Source organism: Triticum urartu, chromosome 3, assembly GCF_003073215.2.
Source record: "Triticum urartu cultivar G1812 chromosome 3, Tu2.1, whole genome shotgun sequence".
Classification (NCBI taxonomy): Eukaryota; Viridiplantae; Streptophyta; class Magnoliopsida; order Poales; family Poaceae; genus Triticum; species Triticum urartu.
The window spans coordinates 368,287,959-368,304,261 of record NC_053024.1 but is presented as its reverse complement, the minus strand read 5'-3'; positions in this window follow the sequence as shown (position 1 = coordinate 368,304,261).

The following is a 16,303-nucleotide window of genomic DNA, read 5'->3' as shown; positions in this document are numbered from 1 at the left end:
CAGGGAGCCAGGACCGACCCACCGCCCCAACCAGCGACGGCCCTGTTTCCCGCCTCCACCGTTTGCCACCCCAGGTGCATGGGAGACATGTGGCAGACGTGCAGAACTGTCGGATTTCGGGTTTCGGCAGACCCTTGAGGTTCGAACACTGGGGTGCGCGCGGAGATTTCGCCTTCTACCTACATGCACCCCTCCGCCTCGCTAAGATCTAAGCTATGGAAAGAACAGCACAAGAGACACAGGGTTTATACTGGTTTGGGCCACCGTTGTGGTGTAATACCCTACTCCAGTGTGTGGTGTGGTGGATTGCCTCTTGGGCTGATGATGATGAGCAATACAAGGAAGAACAGCCTCGCGAGTGTCTGTTCTCGGCTGGGGGGATGAACTGCTAGGAGGAGTGCAGTCACCCTTCTCTCTCTCTCTCTCTCTCTCTCTCTCTCTCTCTCTCTTCTCGATTCTCTCTCCGATTTCCATCATAGCTAGTTTCTCTCTTGGCTTCTAGATTCTCCCTTCTTGATTCCGATCCTCCTACCCTGGGGGTGGCTAGTCCTATTTATAGGCAAAGGCCCTGGGCCTCTTCCCAAATATTGAGCGGGAAGGGCGCCAACAATTGGCCATTTTGAAGGGGAACATCTGGTACACTTATCCTGACTAAAGTTGGTCCTCGCCTGCCAAAGGCTCTGGTGGTGACGCTGGCTTGGGCTCCACAATGACTTCCTCCCTGCCGTTGGACTGGTCTTGGTCTCGTTGCACCGAAACGGGTGCCTTTGCTTGATGCTCTCGCCTGCGCTTGCTCCCTTTGCACCAAAGAGGAAAGGAGGACACTGCGCGGGCTGGTGCCTGCCTGGCACCCTTGGTCGTCATGGCTTGCATCACGGGCACCTCGTGAGGTACCCCGCCTTGATCTCTCCGCCTCCTCGCGAGCCAGCCTGACGAGGCCGTGCCTGAGGAAGCTCCGTGTCGTCCGCCCCGCGAGGCTTGGCCCCTCGCGAGGGTCTTGGGTCTGTGTTGATGAAGATGGGCCGTGCTGGGCCCCCCTTTGAGCCACACCGCAGGCCGCAGGCAGGCAAGTCTGGGGACCCCCGTTCCCAGAACACCGACAGTATCCCCCGGGCCCAAGGCACGCCCGGACTTGGCCGTGCAGGGAGGCGAAAGGGCAAGGGCGAGGCGCCGCGGGCCCTAACAGCCTGCGGCCTTGAGCGCCACATGGCGGTTGATTGGACGTGAGCGTCTCCACTTCCCCACAGTGCCTCGGCAACTGCACGGATTGGACAAGTCCCTGCATGCAAAGCGGGTCATGTTACCTGCGATCGTGGAGGTCGGCGGTTGGCCTTCACCGGCCATAAGTACAGAACGGCGCGTGCCCTTCCAGTCCATCCCTTCTTGCTTCTCCTTCTTCCCGGTCCTTGCTCCGTCTTGCTGCGATGGCTCTGATCCGCCGGTTCTCGATGGCAGAGAAGGGAAAGGCTCCCCGAGAGGAACCAGACCCGCTCCCGCCGAAGAAACGGCTCGCCCTCCGCGGCCGGGACGAGGGGGCCCATCAGGTGGTGTCGATGCCCTGGTGCGAGCGGCCACCGCCGGGGTTCCCGCTTCCCTTGTACGCCCACATCGAGGGCTCTAAAGGAGTCGATGCCGATCACCATGGGCGGCACCGCCGGGTCACGAAGGTGTGGGTTGTCCGACCCCTGGGGTCCACACCGAGGGCTCCTCCCGAGAGTTCGTGCTCCACGCCGCCATGCCTCCTCAGTCTTGGATTCGCCTTCCTCCCTTCTTCGCCTCCATCATCCCGCAGGGAGAACTCCTGGAGCTTTGGCTGCAGCACGCCGGCTGCAGCACCCTCGCGACCGAGGCAGAGGTCGCGGTCGTTGCCTCGGGCAAGGTCTTCATGACTCGAGGCTGGAGCGAAATCGCCCGGGTTTGCAGGACAAGAGGCGCCTTCGCGATCCACTTGGAGTACGACGGTGCTTCGGTGATGTTCTTCAAGGTCTTCGATGCGAACGGGCGCCGGCTGGAGTGCTGCCCCGGGAGAGGTGGTCGGGACCCTGCTACGGGGAGGACTGGGCCCGCCGACCGCTCCCTTGGTGGCTGCTCAGGCGGCAGAGGCGTCGGAGGGTCCAGCGACTCCGGTGAGCTCTTCGCGACTCCGGAGACGAGCAATGACAGCTACGAGCCCCCGAGCCGGCGCCGCTCCTGGAGCAGGGCGGGCTCGTCAGGCCATCACCGACTCTGATCTGGATGGGGTTGGTGCCGGTGCTTGACGGCCCGCTGTTGACGATGGCGTCTTTCGCAGGGGCGCGTGTAGTTAGTGTCCTTTTAGGATCTGTTCCCTGCAAGGAATCAAAGACGCGTCCCGTGAGGGCTTGTAAGGTGCCTGTGATCCTGTTTGTTAATATAACCCTTGTCGTAGAATTGTGCGAGTTGCTCATTCCATCTTAGCTCAGTCCTCCCTTTCGAACCTCACGAGGGCTTGGTGCTCTGCGCCGACAGGTCCCAGTCCCAAGGCGGCTTCAGCCGTCGCTGGTATGCCAGGTCGCGATGCCGTGGTCATGGCCAGGAGGTGAGCGACCCGGGGTCCGGTAAGAACCCCTGAGTCACGATGCTCAGGAGGTCCCCTTTGGCGCTCAAGCAGCCGTCGTTCGGTGAGAAAGGAGAGCGGCGTCGCTAACACGGGATTGCATTAGGTGCGGGGATGGTGCCACAGTAGCTGGTGCTTCTGGGTGGTGACTTATCTCGAGAATCAGGGACCGCTCTCTGGTGTGTCGCTGGGTCCGTGCATCGGCAGGCGCGAGGTTGCTCGGTGAGGTCCTCGCGTGTCCCTCCCCTCTCGCCTTTGCTCCCCTTTCTTCTCTACGTCCTCGGGTCCCAGCCCTCAAGCTAGTCTCAGTCGTTGCTGGTATGCCAGGTCACGATGCCGTGGACAAGGCCAGAGGGTGAGGGCTGGAGAGCCAGTAGGAGCCCTGAGTCGCGATGCTCAGGCACCCTCCCTTTAACGTGCAAGCGGTTCGCGCGGATGAGAGTGAAGGAGACACCGCAAGGGCCTCGCCTGACGCAGCTCCTTTAGGAGATCCTATAGACCCATCATAGAAAGAACGAGGGGTTGCCATGACAATTGACAGTCAGCCGTTGGTTGCTTCCGAGGGGCGATGAGGCACTGAAGGCTTGACGAGGTGGCGCCATGCGGGGCTGCCGCGACCAGAGCTCAGCCATTCAGGTTTGTCGGCGTTGCAGGGACGGACCCATGCGCAAGCGTCGTGCCGTTTGGGAGCAGCTCCGTCAGTTGGCGTCAGTTGAGCGGGCAACTAGGTCAAACACATTAGCCGCGAAGGAGTGGATTCATTCAAATAGATGCTGGGAAGGCGGACATCACTGGGTCAGGCCCGAGCGACTTGGGGATGATGCAGCCCGTGGGGCGCCCCCAACAAAGTAATCTAACAACATGAAATAAAAGGGATACATGCCGCAGGGACGGACCCACGCGGCCTGGGAATAATGCAGCCCTGGGGGGCGCTCCCAGCTAGAAATGAAACTTGAAAGATGTCACCTGATGATGTTGAGGACGAAGGAGTGTTGGTGTAGCAGACTTGATGGGCTGCGGAAGCCGATCCTCACGAGCCCCCAGGCCCAAGGGCCTCGGGAGGCTTCGGAGGTGCTGGTGGCTCCTCGCGGACCATCTCCATATCCGCTAGGGCTGCGGAACGCCTGGCCTCTTGAGCCTCCATGATACCCCTCATGAGGCGCTGGTACATGGCAGCTGCGTTCGGCAAGCCGTAAGGCATGCGAACGTAGCTGCGGGGTGGACCTTCGCAGCGCCCCACCCACAAGGACCGGAGGCGCTCCAGAGAGGTGACTCGATTGAGTCCTGGTATGTCGATGCAGACGCGCAGCCCACCATCCTCGCCTAGACGGGGAGCCACAGCTGGTAGGCGGCGGCCGCCTATCATGACTCTTGACTCCTGTAGCTCCTGAATGGCCTTGCTGACGAACGTCTGAGGGTCTGGCTCTCCTTGCCTTACTCCTTTATGAGGGAAACATGCTTCAAAACACGCCTCCATGTGGTGCCCAAGCACCTCCCTCGTGACCTTAGCCAGGTCGGTGGCCCTCCAGGGGAGAGCCCCCGAGCCCTGCCTGAGGAGGGTGTCGGGCGCGCTTTCCTATGCGATGGAAGGAGGTTCCCCCTGGGCAGGCGCGGGCCCTGAGGGGCCTGCCTCCTGAGGGGCCGGGCCGGACGATGTCTTCTTCTTCTTGGGGGGTGGTCTCGGGAAGCCTCCTGCTTCCGCGATCCGGGTCTTCCAGTGATGCGGCCTGAAAGGCTCGTTCCAGGGAACACACCGCGTCCTTCTCTTCACAAGGCACCGTGATGACTCCGCCACTTCCTGGCATCTTGAGGACATTGTAGCCGTGGTGAGTTATGGCCATGAACTTGGCCAGCGCTGGGTACCCAAGGATGGCGTTGTACGGCAGGCGAATGTGAGCGACGTCGAAGTCGATGAGCTCGGTGCGGTAGTTTTCGCGTGCCCCGAAGGTGACAGGGAGGCGGACCTGCCCAATCGGGACCGTGGAGCCGTCGGTGACTCCGGAGAAAGGCTTGGTTGGCTGAAGCTGGTTGTAGGGCACTTGGAGATTGTTGAATGTTTCCACGGATAGGACGTTGAGCCCTGCCCCGCCATCGATGAGGGTCCTGGTGACCACTACGTTGCTGATGATTAGGGAACAAAGCATCGGGAGGACTCCGGCTGTAGCCGCACACTTGAGCTGATCTGCTGAGCTGAACGTGATGGCGCACACCGACCACCTGAGAGGGCGCGTGGCTTCGAGCTTGGGGAGGACTGCATTCACTTCGTGGGCGAACTGCTTGAAGATGCGTTTAGAGGCTGGGGCTTGAGCCCCACCCAGGATGTAGGCGATCGCGCGCGGCTCCTGGAAGCCTCCAGCCCCCTCGTCCTGATGGCGGTCCTTGTTTCTCCTTGGCTGCGGCGGCAGCGGAGGGAGGCCTGCGTTGCCTTGCGGGCGATCTTGACGAGGCTGATCCCTCCAGTCTCCCTCGCGAGGTGGGTCTTGCCAGCGATCCTTGCGAGGTTGATCGCGCCACCCTTGGCGCGGGCCGCGGTCTTCCCAGCGTCCTGCGTTCCTTCCTCCTCCTCGACCGTAGCCCCGGTCACCGCGGTCGGGGCGACGGCCGATCCTTCCTTCTCGCACGGCTCGGAGCTCTTGACATTCGTTGGTGTTGTGGGTGTGGAGGTCGTAGTACACACAGTACTGACTGCCCTTGGAAGATTCGGGCTGATCTCTGCCCCGCTTGGTGTCTGGTTCTGCCGCGAGCACGACAGCCCCCTTGCGCTTCACATCCTTGGCCTTGGGCTTCTTCTCTTCTGGGTCTGCGGCAGGCAGCTCAAGGAGGGAGAGACGCCCTTGCTCAGCCCTGGCGCACTTGGTTGCCAAGTTGAACAACTCCAAGGAAGTGCACAGGTCTTCATGCATCGCCAGCTCCTCCTTCATCTTGACATCGTGCACGCTGTCGGAGAAGGCTGAGATGATGGCCTCCTCGGTCACCTTGGGAATCTTGAGGCGTGCGTTGTTGAAGTGCTGGATGTACTTCTGCAGGGTCTCTTCGGGTTGTTGCTTGATGCGGCGCATGTCGCTCACGGCGGGTGGCCGGTCGCGAGTACCTTGGAAGTTGGCAATGAAGCGGGTGCGCATCTCGTCCTAGGAGGAGATCGTGCCTGGAGCCAGGTTCAGGAGCCAGGTGCGGGCCCCGTCCTTGAGCCCCATGGGAAACCAGTTCACCATGACCTTCTCGTCTCCGTTGGCAGCTTCGATGCCCAGCTCATAGAGCTGGAGGAACTCCGCAGGGTCGGCCGTGCCGTCGTAACGAGGAGGCAGGTCTGGCTTGAACTTGCCAGGCCACGCGATGCTGCGTAGCTCGGTGGTGAAGGCACGGCAGCTTGCTGTGGCAACATGAGGCCTTGGGTGACGGAGAGCTTGGTCTTGCATGTCCCCACGCGCTGTAGCTGGGAGCAGCGCGGGGTCTTGACGCGCGGGAGCAGGAGCATGGTCGCGACGTGCTAGAGCAGGGAGCACCCGGGCAGCTTCTTGCGGGCGAGGGACTTCTTGGCAGCTCTGCTCTTGCCGCGCTGGCACCTGACGGAGCGGGTTCCGCCCAGGGGCCACGTGCCTTGGAGCCATGGCGCCTTCTTGAGGAGGAGGCGGCTGGGGCGCCGCCGGAGCTTCGTCGCCCGCGCGGGGCGGGGTGCGGTGCAGCGGAACGAACGGCGCAGGAGAGCCCCCTGCGGCGTGGACGAGGTCGGCGACGCGGTCGAGCCATTCTTCGTAGACGTCGTCGACGGGACGGTAGCGGAGGAGCTCGTTTGCCACGATGAGCGCAGCTCGAGCCTCCATGGATGCGCGGAGCGCGCGGGATGAAGAACCAGCTGGGGTGAGCGAGGGAGTAGCGGTGCGGCCGTCTTGCCGCACGGACCGATGCTGAGACGACACTTGCTGCTTGTCCCCCGCCGTGCCGGTGGCGGCGTTGACGGCAGGTGACAGGGAACGGCGAGGACGCCCGCTGATAGGAGCCATCTGGGCGACGCGGGAAGCGAGAGCGGCCCGGTGCTCGGCGCGGGCCCCACGAGCGTCAGACATGGACGCGATGGTCGGAGGAGAACGGGGTGGTGGAAGACGAATTCCGGCGCACCCCTACCTGGCGCGCCAAATGTCGGATTTCGGGTTCCGGCAGACCCTTGAGGTTCGAACACTGGGGTGCGCGCAGAGATTTCACCTTCTACCTACCTCCACCCCTCCGCCTTGCTAAGATCTAAGCTATGGAAAGAATAGCACAAGAGACACAGGGTTTATACTGGTTCGGGCCACCGTTGTGGTGTAATACCCTACTCCAGTGTGTGGTGTGGTGGATTGCCTCTTGGGCTGATGATGATGAGCAATACAAGGAAGAACAGCCTCGCGAGGGTCTGTTCTTGGCTGGGGGGATGAACTGCTAGGAGGAGTTCAGTCACCCTGTGTCATCCGCCCCGCGAGGCTTGGCCCCTCGCGAGGGTCTTGGGTCTGTGTTGATGAAGATGGGTCATGTTGGGCCCCCCTTTGAGCCACGCCACAGGCCGCAGGCAGGCAAGTCTGGGGACCCCCGTTCCCAGAACGCCGACAAGAACCGAGGGGACGGGTGAGACGACCACTCCCCACCCCGTGATCGTGGGGAGTGGATGCCTTGAAGACCGCGCCTCAGCCCCATTCAGTAAATGGGCCGCGCCTCCATGCCTCCCTCCGTTTATGGGGAAGGCGCGAATCGCCTCTTTACTACGATGTGACGCATGCCTACGGGAACCAACCCCACGCATGCTGCCCACGTCACACGCACCTCCCCACGCCGCGCCATTTGCGGGAATCGTGGGAAGCACATCGCGCGAAGAATCTTACTGCAGTAAAAACCGCCCCGCCTGCCCGCGCACCGTTTTTGGGCCTAGCCCAATAATGCGTCGTGCTTATGTGTGGCCCAGGCCCGGGGGCTCCTGTCGCTGTACAAAAAGAGGGGTACACTTTTTGTAGCCCTATAACTGTGCACGGGCAGTCTGAGCCACGGGCACCACCACACCAAGCAAGGCAAGGGAGGTGAGCCAGGGTAAGACCTAAGCTCAAGAGAACTAGAACGACGCCAAGGCCAAGACCACGAAGAGCAAAGGGGACGAATCGTACTCCCCCGGCAAGATCCTTGCCGGGAGACAGTTCTAACAGCCCCGGCAAGACCCTTGCCGCGGCGACTTGTCCCGCGCCTACGGAGCAAATCACCCTTGAGTCCACTGCGCCCAAAGGGCAAGGATTCGGGAGACATCCCCGTGGAGACATGCAGATCTTTGTGAAGACATTCAAGATCAGATACGCACTAAGGAGACGACAACCCTTGGCGGGATCCCAGCCGAGGAAGTCCACAAGGCCCCCGGCAAGCGCTTTGCCGGGGATGACAACAGACGCCTCGGCAAAACCCTTGCCGGGGCCCCGGCAAGGCCCTTGTCGAGGACACCTGCGGGGCCACCATCAGGCCCACGCCGACTAAACCTCCACCACCGCATGCATGTAGCTGCCGACCCAACCAGCTGGGCAGGCACCTGCATGGTGGCATGCAGATCTTCGTGAAGACCCACCACTACGCCACCTCAGCTGCCTGCCTACCTATGTGGCATCTCAGGCATCGCTGGCCAGGGCGCGTGTCGACACAAGAAGGAGCGGCGACGGACGAGACAGATCTCTCCCCCGTCCCCGATAAAGCAAGGACACCTAAGCAAGACGCATTAAATGCGCCTTGTCATGTAATGCGAGGGATAACCTCGCATCACTGTACCCTTTCCACCTCTTGTGTGCCACTGTGGCAACCCCTTTTTCTATAAAAGGAGGCCCGAGGAGACCAGGAGAGGGATTCGGCTTTTTGGAGCTCCTCACGCCCCGTAGCTAGCTCAAGAACACAGATATACACTCCACCAAAGCAGGAGTAGGGTTTTACGCATCCTCGCGGCCCGAACCTGGATAAACAAACCGTGTGCTACCTGTTAGATCCGCTCTTCTCACAACCCTGCGCCCCGCTAACCATAGTACGGATTCTTGTGATGCCATAGGTGTCGTTCCCACCGACAATATTCCTCAGGGGCGTTAGTCCTCATTTTCAACCCTTTTGGTCATTCAATGACAAAGGGGGAGAAATTTGAGTTAGTCTTCAAGCGGGTCTACTTATATGGGCGTTTTTCTCTAAGTTACAACTCTCATTCTTCTGAGACTTTATTCGATCGAGTTGTAAACTTAAACTCTATGGTGGCCTGATACTTTTGCTGTTCCTTCCTGCATGCTTATTCCTCATTAATGTTAATGCACGCATGCTAAATTACATCAGTCACCATATTTCATCATGCATTTCAAATTCTTCATATTATATGTCAATGCGTGTATGAATTACAAGATATAGGGGGAGATCTCCATGATTCTACTTTTCAAGTGTGCATTTCTTCAAAAGCAAATTGCTCACTATGCACATCTTCAGGGGGAATTCTTCTATATCTTGCAATCAAATTCCTCAATTCCAGTATTTACACTTCATATGTTTATCCCCGTTGAAAACTTAACCTATATTGTCATCAATCACCAAAAAGGGGGAGACTGTAAGTGCATCTAGTGCCCCTTAGTGATTTTGGTGTATTCAAGACTTACAGGTTAAGGGACTAATGTGTTTATGAGTGTACACAGGTCCATAAGTCTATGAGGAGTTTGATATTTACAGAGAAAGTCGACCCCTAAAAATGAAGTTCTTCGACTGAAGACTTTGGATTTCTGAAGACTTTGAAGATGAAGAAATTGGTGCAATCCTGAAGACTTGGTATTCATTCGAGGAACATGAAGCATGAAGACTTTTGTTTTCGTAGTTTCATTTTCTCTTTCTTGAGTCATAGGAAACACCGTACTGTTAAAGGGGGTCGAAGAAATACTAAGGAAAAATTTCCAAGTGATGCTCAACTCAAATCCTACACCTACCAATCCCTTCGAGTGAAGCCATTGGAAATCTCATACAGTTCAATCAATTTCTTCAGCGACAGAGATGAAGTTCTTCTGGTCTCTGAGGAATTTTTCTGACTGAGGAGTTAGGAATTCACCAGTGTGGATTGCCTACACAATGAGGAACATGATAGCCCTGAGGATTTTTCTACCCAAAATTCCGACCGTTGTTGTGCTATGCGCCAGCTGTCCCAAAATATCTACCCACCTAACGATCATATCATTGAAGTGCATTTATGTCTTATCATGTCGGGCTGCTCCCTAGGCTATAAATAGCCGCCCCTACAACCACTAGCTGGTTGGATGCTCCGAGAGAAACTGACACTTGTCATTTGAGAGCATCCCATCCTCCGAGGACTTTGAGTGAAAATCATCAAGTGAGGAAAACCCAAACCCAAACACCTACAAACCCAAAGTGATTGAGCATCACTGAAGAGATTGATCTTGCATGGATCTGACGCTTGTTACCTTTGAAGACTGTGCATCTTCCAGACGGTTAGGCGTCATGGTCTAGAGCATCCAAGAGAAAATTGTCAATTGCCGAGTGACCAAGTCTGTGAAGGTTTGGAAGTCGCCTGAAGACTTACCATGAGTGATTGGGCGAGGTCTGTGTGACCTTAGCTCAATGGGAATACGATGAGGACTGAGTGTTCTGAACAACGTGTTCAGAACTGGGTGTCCGGGACTGTGTGTCCTCAGGTTTAAATACCTAGCCGCCCTAACCAGACGTACAACTGTCACAACAGTTGGAACTGGTCTACCAAATCATTGTCTTCACCAAGCTACCTGGTTCCATTTCCTCAACCCTTCCATTTCCTCATTTATGTGTTGAGTGCTTGTTCATATCTGTTTGAAGACTTTGACTGAAGAGTTTCTCAATTTCCTCAGTTCAATTTCTCCAGTCTGTTTGTCTTATCCTATGTTATCCTGTGTTTACGCTTTCTGTACTCTGTGCTTGTTTTCATTTCATCATGAAGACCATGCTCATGCACTATTATGCTTACTTCTAAGTACTTATTCCGCTGCAAGTAGTTCTTCACTCAGGAATTTCCTCACCCTAAAATTCCTTAGTGAAGAATTCATAAAAATCACCTATTCACCCCCCTCTAGTCGATATAACACACTTTCAACAAATAGGTTAAGGGACTAATGTGTTTGTGAGTATACACAGGAGCTATAGTCCCTGAAGATTTGGTTTAACCGACAAATATGACCCCAAAAATGTATCGCTTCAGGTGAAGAAATTGGGAGGACTATAACATTCCAAAATTCTAAATTTTGGAATGTTATATTAATTAAATAAATTTTATTGTTTGTTTGATTGATTGACTGAAAGTGAGTACAATTTGAAACTTAAAAAAAGGCGAATAAAAGGACTTTCCCAAAATTTTCCATTTGAATCCCGATCTAATTTTAAGTTTGCATTTGGTCAAAAATTCTCTGATAAAAAATATATGAGAGGAGGAATATGACACTCCAAAAAAATCAGAGACAATGTTTGGCAAATTATTTGAAAGTCAAATTATATTTCATTTTGGAGTTATTGAAAAAATGAATTTTCTTATTATTTGTTTTGGCCATAAAAATATGTTCATGTTTTAGAAAATTTTATTCTAAAAATTTTGGTATATAATATGCCTATATAAAATATTTTGCTTTTATTTAGTTTATTGGTTTTCCTCGCTATTTAAAAAAATAGAAAAACATTTTTTTTCAAAAAAAATCCGCCAGCCGGCCCAGCCCACACTAGCGTTAGGGCTAGCGCTCGCACGGGAGAAACTCCCCTGGAGTCGCCGCCACCTCCCTCGCTCACCCGAGATCCCTCCCTCTCGTTCCCTCTCTCTCACATCGTCTCTCTCTCTTTGTTATTCTTCTTCTTCTTTTTTCCCTGGCGCCTGGACCCCACCCGCCATCTTCTCCAATCGCACGGAACATGAGGAGCCCAGCTCGGGCACGGCTGCGATGCCACACACGCCAACGACGGAAACCCTATCTACGACTTGCCCCCTGCCTCAAGAACATGTCCTATAAATACCCAGCCACCTCCTCGTCCGACACCCCAAAAAACCCCATGCCGAAACCACCTCTACCTCACGTGATCTATGTTTGGATCTCATCGGAGCCAAGATGGTTCATCGTAGATACCGACGACGGTGAGCAACCCCGAATCACCAAATCATGTCGAACATACTTCTCCTATCATTGCGCATCTCCTGGACATCGTTTCATTGCCCAAGGAGCACCAGAGCCTTGCCGTGGACCTCGCTCGACATTGCTGGAGCACTGAGTTCATCTCGATGTTCCGCTCACCTCCGTCATCCCTGACCTCCACCTTCAACTAAAAATCGGACCCCCTCGGAGTACTCCACCCGCTGGACATCGCCGCCTCCACCCCGACCGCCGGAGCTGTCGCCCTCACTGTCGCTCTTCTTCTCTACCACCGCCGCCCTCTGTGTAAGCAACGAGAGCCTCCCTCTATTCCTTTTTTAATTCGAAGCGTTAAGATTAGTTTGGTTTTAGTAGGTCGGTTTGTTTTGGTAGATCGGTTTTCTTTGGTTAGATCGAACCGGTACACCGGTTTCTTTTATTTGTGCGCGTGTAAGAGGTTCAGTTATAATACGCCCGAGAGTAGCTTAGTTACATGACGCTTGCCCCGTAGGCACAATTATAGCCTGCTACGTAGCTAGCGCATGATTTTTGTTGTTGTTCATTTCTGTTTTTAGTTTTAGATTTGGTTTTGTTTTTTATATATTTACATCTACAACTACGATTTTGATGATTCTTTTTGCTATCGATTCACAAAATCCCATCTATCCCGTGGAAACAACGAAAAAAATATATTTTTGAACTTCTTAAATTTCGAATTCAAACAGATTTGTTACAAACACAAGATTGCTAATAACTTTTATTTAAAATAACTTTTTGCTTAATTCCTTTTGCTAGTGATCACTTGATCTTTTGTCTAAACAGTAGACTTTTGCAAATTAGTTTTTGTTTATTTTAAATCAGGGTTTTAGGCAAAACAGTACTGTTCTAGTTCTAGTTTTGTCTTTGTCTTTTCTTTATAGCTTTAATTGTTTTTAATTAATTTCTTTTTGTCACTTTTGACAAGCATAGTTTTGTTTCTTTTATTGAATAGTGGACAATTTTATTCTTATTTAAAAAATTATTTTCTTTAGTTTTGTATGAAAACTTGTTTAGGTCATAGTTAGAGTTCTATAAAAGATTTTTAATTGTTTCTTTTTGCTACTAAAATTTTATGAAAAATACTTTCTGTTAACTTAGTTGATTTACATTTTATTTTATTTTAATTATTAGTTTAGTATTTTATTTGTTGATAAGTTTTACTCAGGACAAAACTATTTTTATAGTTAAGGTAAAAGGTTTACCTAGTAGGTTCTTTATAGTTTTTCTCCTATTAGTTCGTCGATGTGTTCTTTGTTTTGCAGTGTGTTTTTATTTATTTTATGGTTTTTATAATTGCTTGCTAGAATGCTTTATTATGTGAATGTCATGATTGTTATTATAGATTTCATCGGAGAGTTGCGTATAGTGCTATCAAGTTATTTTCGAGAGCATTGTTGTCTTCATCAACTTGCCAGGCAAGTTCACTTTGACCATGTTATTCATACCCATGTTTTTATTGCATTTAGTGTCACCATTCATGATCTCTCTAGTAGTGTTATTGACTTCTTGTAGTTGAGTAGAATGCATGAGGTAAGTACCCATCTCCATGTTATCAAGCCTGTGGCGTTATGTAGTTTAAATGCTATGCTACAGTAGACGGGGTTGGTATGAGTGCTCGGGAGTGGTGTTAGTATGAAGGACCCCCTACGTCAATGGCGACAACTTCATCATGGCATCGACAAGAACTGCATCTTCAGGACTTCAAGACCTCAAGATTTCGAGACTCGAGACAAGAATTCAATACACACTACTAGGTGAAGGACGGATTTGATGGGCACCCTGGAGCAACTAGTGGATGGAAGGGATGCATGGAGAAGCGCCATGACATCTTGCGGAAAGCTTCACCCAGAATAAAAAAGACGAAAGAATACTTCATGCCCAGAAGCTTACCTGTGCAACCGCAAGTCACTATGGGCTCTGGCTTGGTTGACCCTAGTGGTGACTCTGGCTGGGAAGGTGCTAGAAAATGTAGAACTACGGTAGGATTGGATGAGCACTGGACAATGGTCAAAGGAACTCTTCGGAAGACCATGTTTCAATTGTCCTGTTCTCAAACGATCCGAAGTGCGAGGACGAAAAGGAGGGATCGAATCTTGCGGGTAAAGTGTACAAACCTCTGCAGAGGGTTAAAACCTAATCGATTAGCCGTGTCCCTGGTTACGGACAATTTGAGCCTCTGGACTTGGATCTATCTCGAAACTCTCAACACCGGACTAATAACATAATTGTGGGCAACTTATGATGATTTTGGGCTATGAGACATTGGTTGGCGGAACCATGTCATGATAGAAAACTCCGTAGTACAGACTCCTGCAATTCCTTTGTTGTAGGGAAAATAAAATGAGCTTTTACGCAAAAAACCTCAAACATAGAGCCACAAAGCCATAATGCATACAGAATAGGTTATCATCGGTTTTCTCTTATTGTGATCTTGCCGGTACATTCAATGTACTGACCTACACGGCTATTACATATCATGTTGCAGGATTATTTCTACGATGAGTGAGTTTCATTGTTGGGTTACGGTCTACACTCAACCTGCCAATGGCGTTCATGGGACTCCACACCTGATTGTTTGTTTCCGTTGAGACTTATAAGGTATATATCAGTTTTATGTTATTTATACATGTGATTGCACTTTGATATATACATTGATGTACTGTGTGTGCCTGCATACTGATCCAGGGATGGCACAGATACACAGAGGCTTTACCGTTTGAGGTCAGGTCACTACAGAGATGGTATCAGAGCACATGTTGACTGTAGGACATGACCCTAGAAATTGGAAAGCCCCTATAACAAGATAACTCTAAAACTTTATTTTCAAAAGGATTCTTTACTTCTCATCTTTTTTGATTTTATCAAATATTCCCTCTTACCTCAAATAGTTAGAATATACCCACGGAGGATCAACTGAAGCCGCTCCAAGAAGGACAAGATATCAGACAACTGATGACCTCTTCAGAGTAAAGAGGATTTCACCATGCATTAGAAGAGTTGAGGCTACAACAGTTGAAGACTCCGAAGACTTGAAGAATTTGAAGAATCTGAAGAAATTATTTGACCTTTAGAAGACCAAACCCCTGTTATATACTTATGTTAGATGCGACGATTTGTGAGCTGTCATTTGTTTGATGTTTTTCCGACAGCCACAAAATAAAACCATTTTTTTAAAACTATTGTTTGTATTGTGTGTATATCCCTCCATTCTTCTCTCGTATCTCATCCCAAAACCTTTGAACCCCATAGATGATGAATGAAGTTGGACTGGTATTCTCTAGACTGATGACTCAGTTGGAGGCAGAGCTATGGATTCAAAACATGGAGGATCACTTTAGGAAAAATTAGATTGCAAAGATGTATGAGGTTCAATACGCACTTCAGTACTTTACTGAAAATGCTGCAACCTGGTGGAAAATGCATCAAGCCATACAAGGATGCAACGGAGCAAGAACTTGTGAGGTATTAAAGAAGACTCTGTTGAGGTCATGTCTCTTCCGGAAGCACTGTGATAACCCGATGAAGAAACCTTGTGCTTGCAAGAGGTGCGGAGAAATAGGACACACCCATGAAGAACACAAAGATGGGTGCCCTCATTGTGAGGAGAATCACCCAACCGAAGAATGCCCGACTGGGCAAGTTACTTGTTTCTTGTGTGAAGGAACTATGCACTACTCGGTCAATGTCACATTTACCCCAAGGAAGAAGAAGCTACCAAGCAATAGAAAGAAGCCCTCAGGGAAAGTTTAGAAGAACCTATGATGAAGGAAGTTGTTGAAGACCCTGAAGAAGGCTTAATCAGATTTTACTCCAACGCTTGCTATTCATGTGGAGAAGAAGGAAATTATTCCCAGTATTGCACAAAGGAAAGAGAAGAGTATCTCGGAGACTTCCCGACAGCAGAAGTGAAGTTTGACACTCAGAAAATAGAAGCTCCGATCATTACGAAGAAACCCATGAAGAGAAAACAAAGGCATCCCTAGAACTACCCAATTTCTGCAGAGAAGGACCTCAGTCATATCACTTGTTACAGGTGTAAGGATTTAGGTCATTACGCTAATAAATGTCCAGAGAAGAAGCCAAGAACCCAAAGAGCATAGACCCTCCCCAAGAAGCCCAAAGACTTATCAGAAGCTATTTGTTTTCGTTGCAGGGAAGCAGGACATTATGCTACTAAATGTCCCGACAAGAGGAAAGCTGGAGTTGAGTAGTTAGAATTTTGATATTGGTAATAAGTGTAGTAGGAAGCAAATTTATGAGTACAATGAGTTGAGTTGTGTAATGGATGTCTCAAAGATTGTAATGAATTCATGAAATAAATAAAGTTAATGTGTCATAATTTCATACGTTGAATTTAATGAGCTGTTACCCTACGAACAAAGATTTTGACCATTTTCGAGGATATGAGAAATATGGTCTATGTATGAAATTGTGCATTTCACTTTAAGGGTGGTAGTACCCTGTGAGAACACCTGATTTATGGAACGGAAAATGTATTCCGCAAAGTGGAGTTTGGACAAAATAATTTGAAGTCTTATTCTAATATGAAGGTTACCTGAAGGCTACGAAG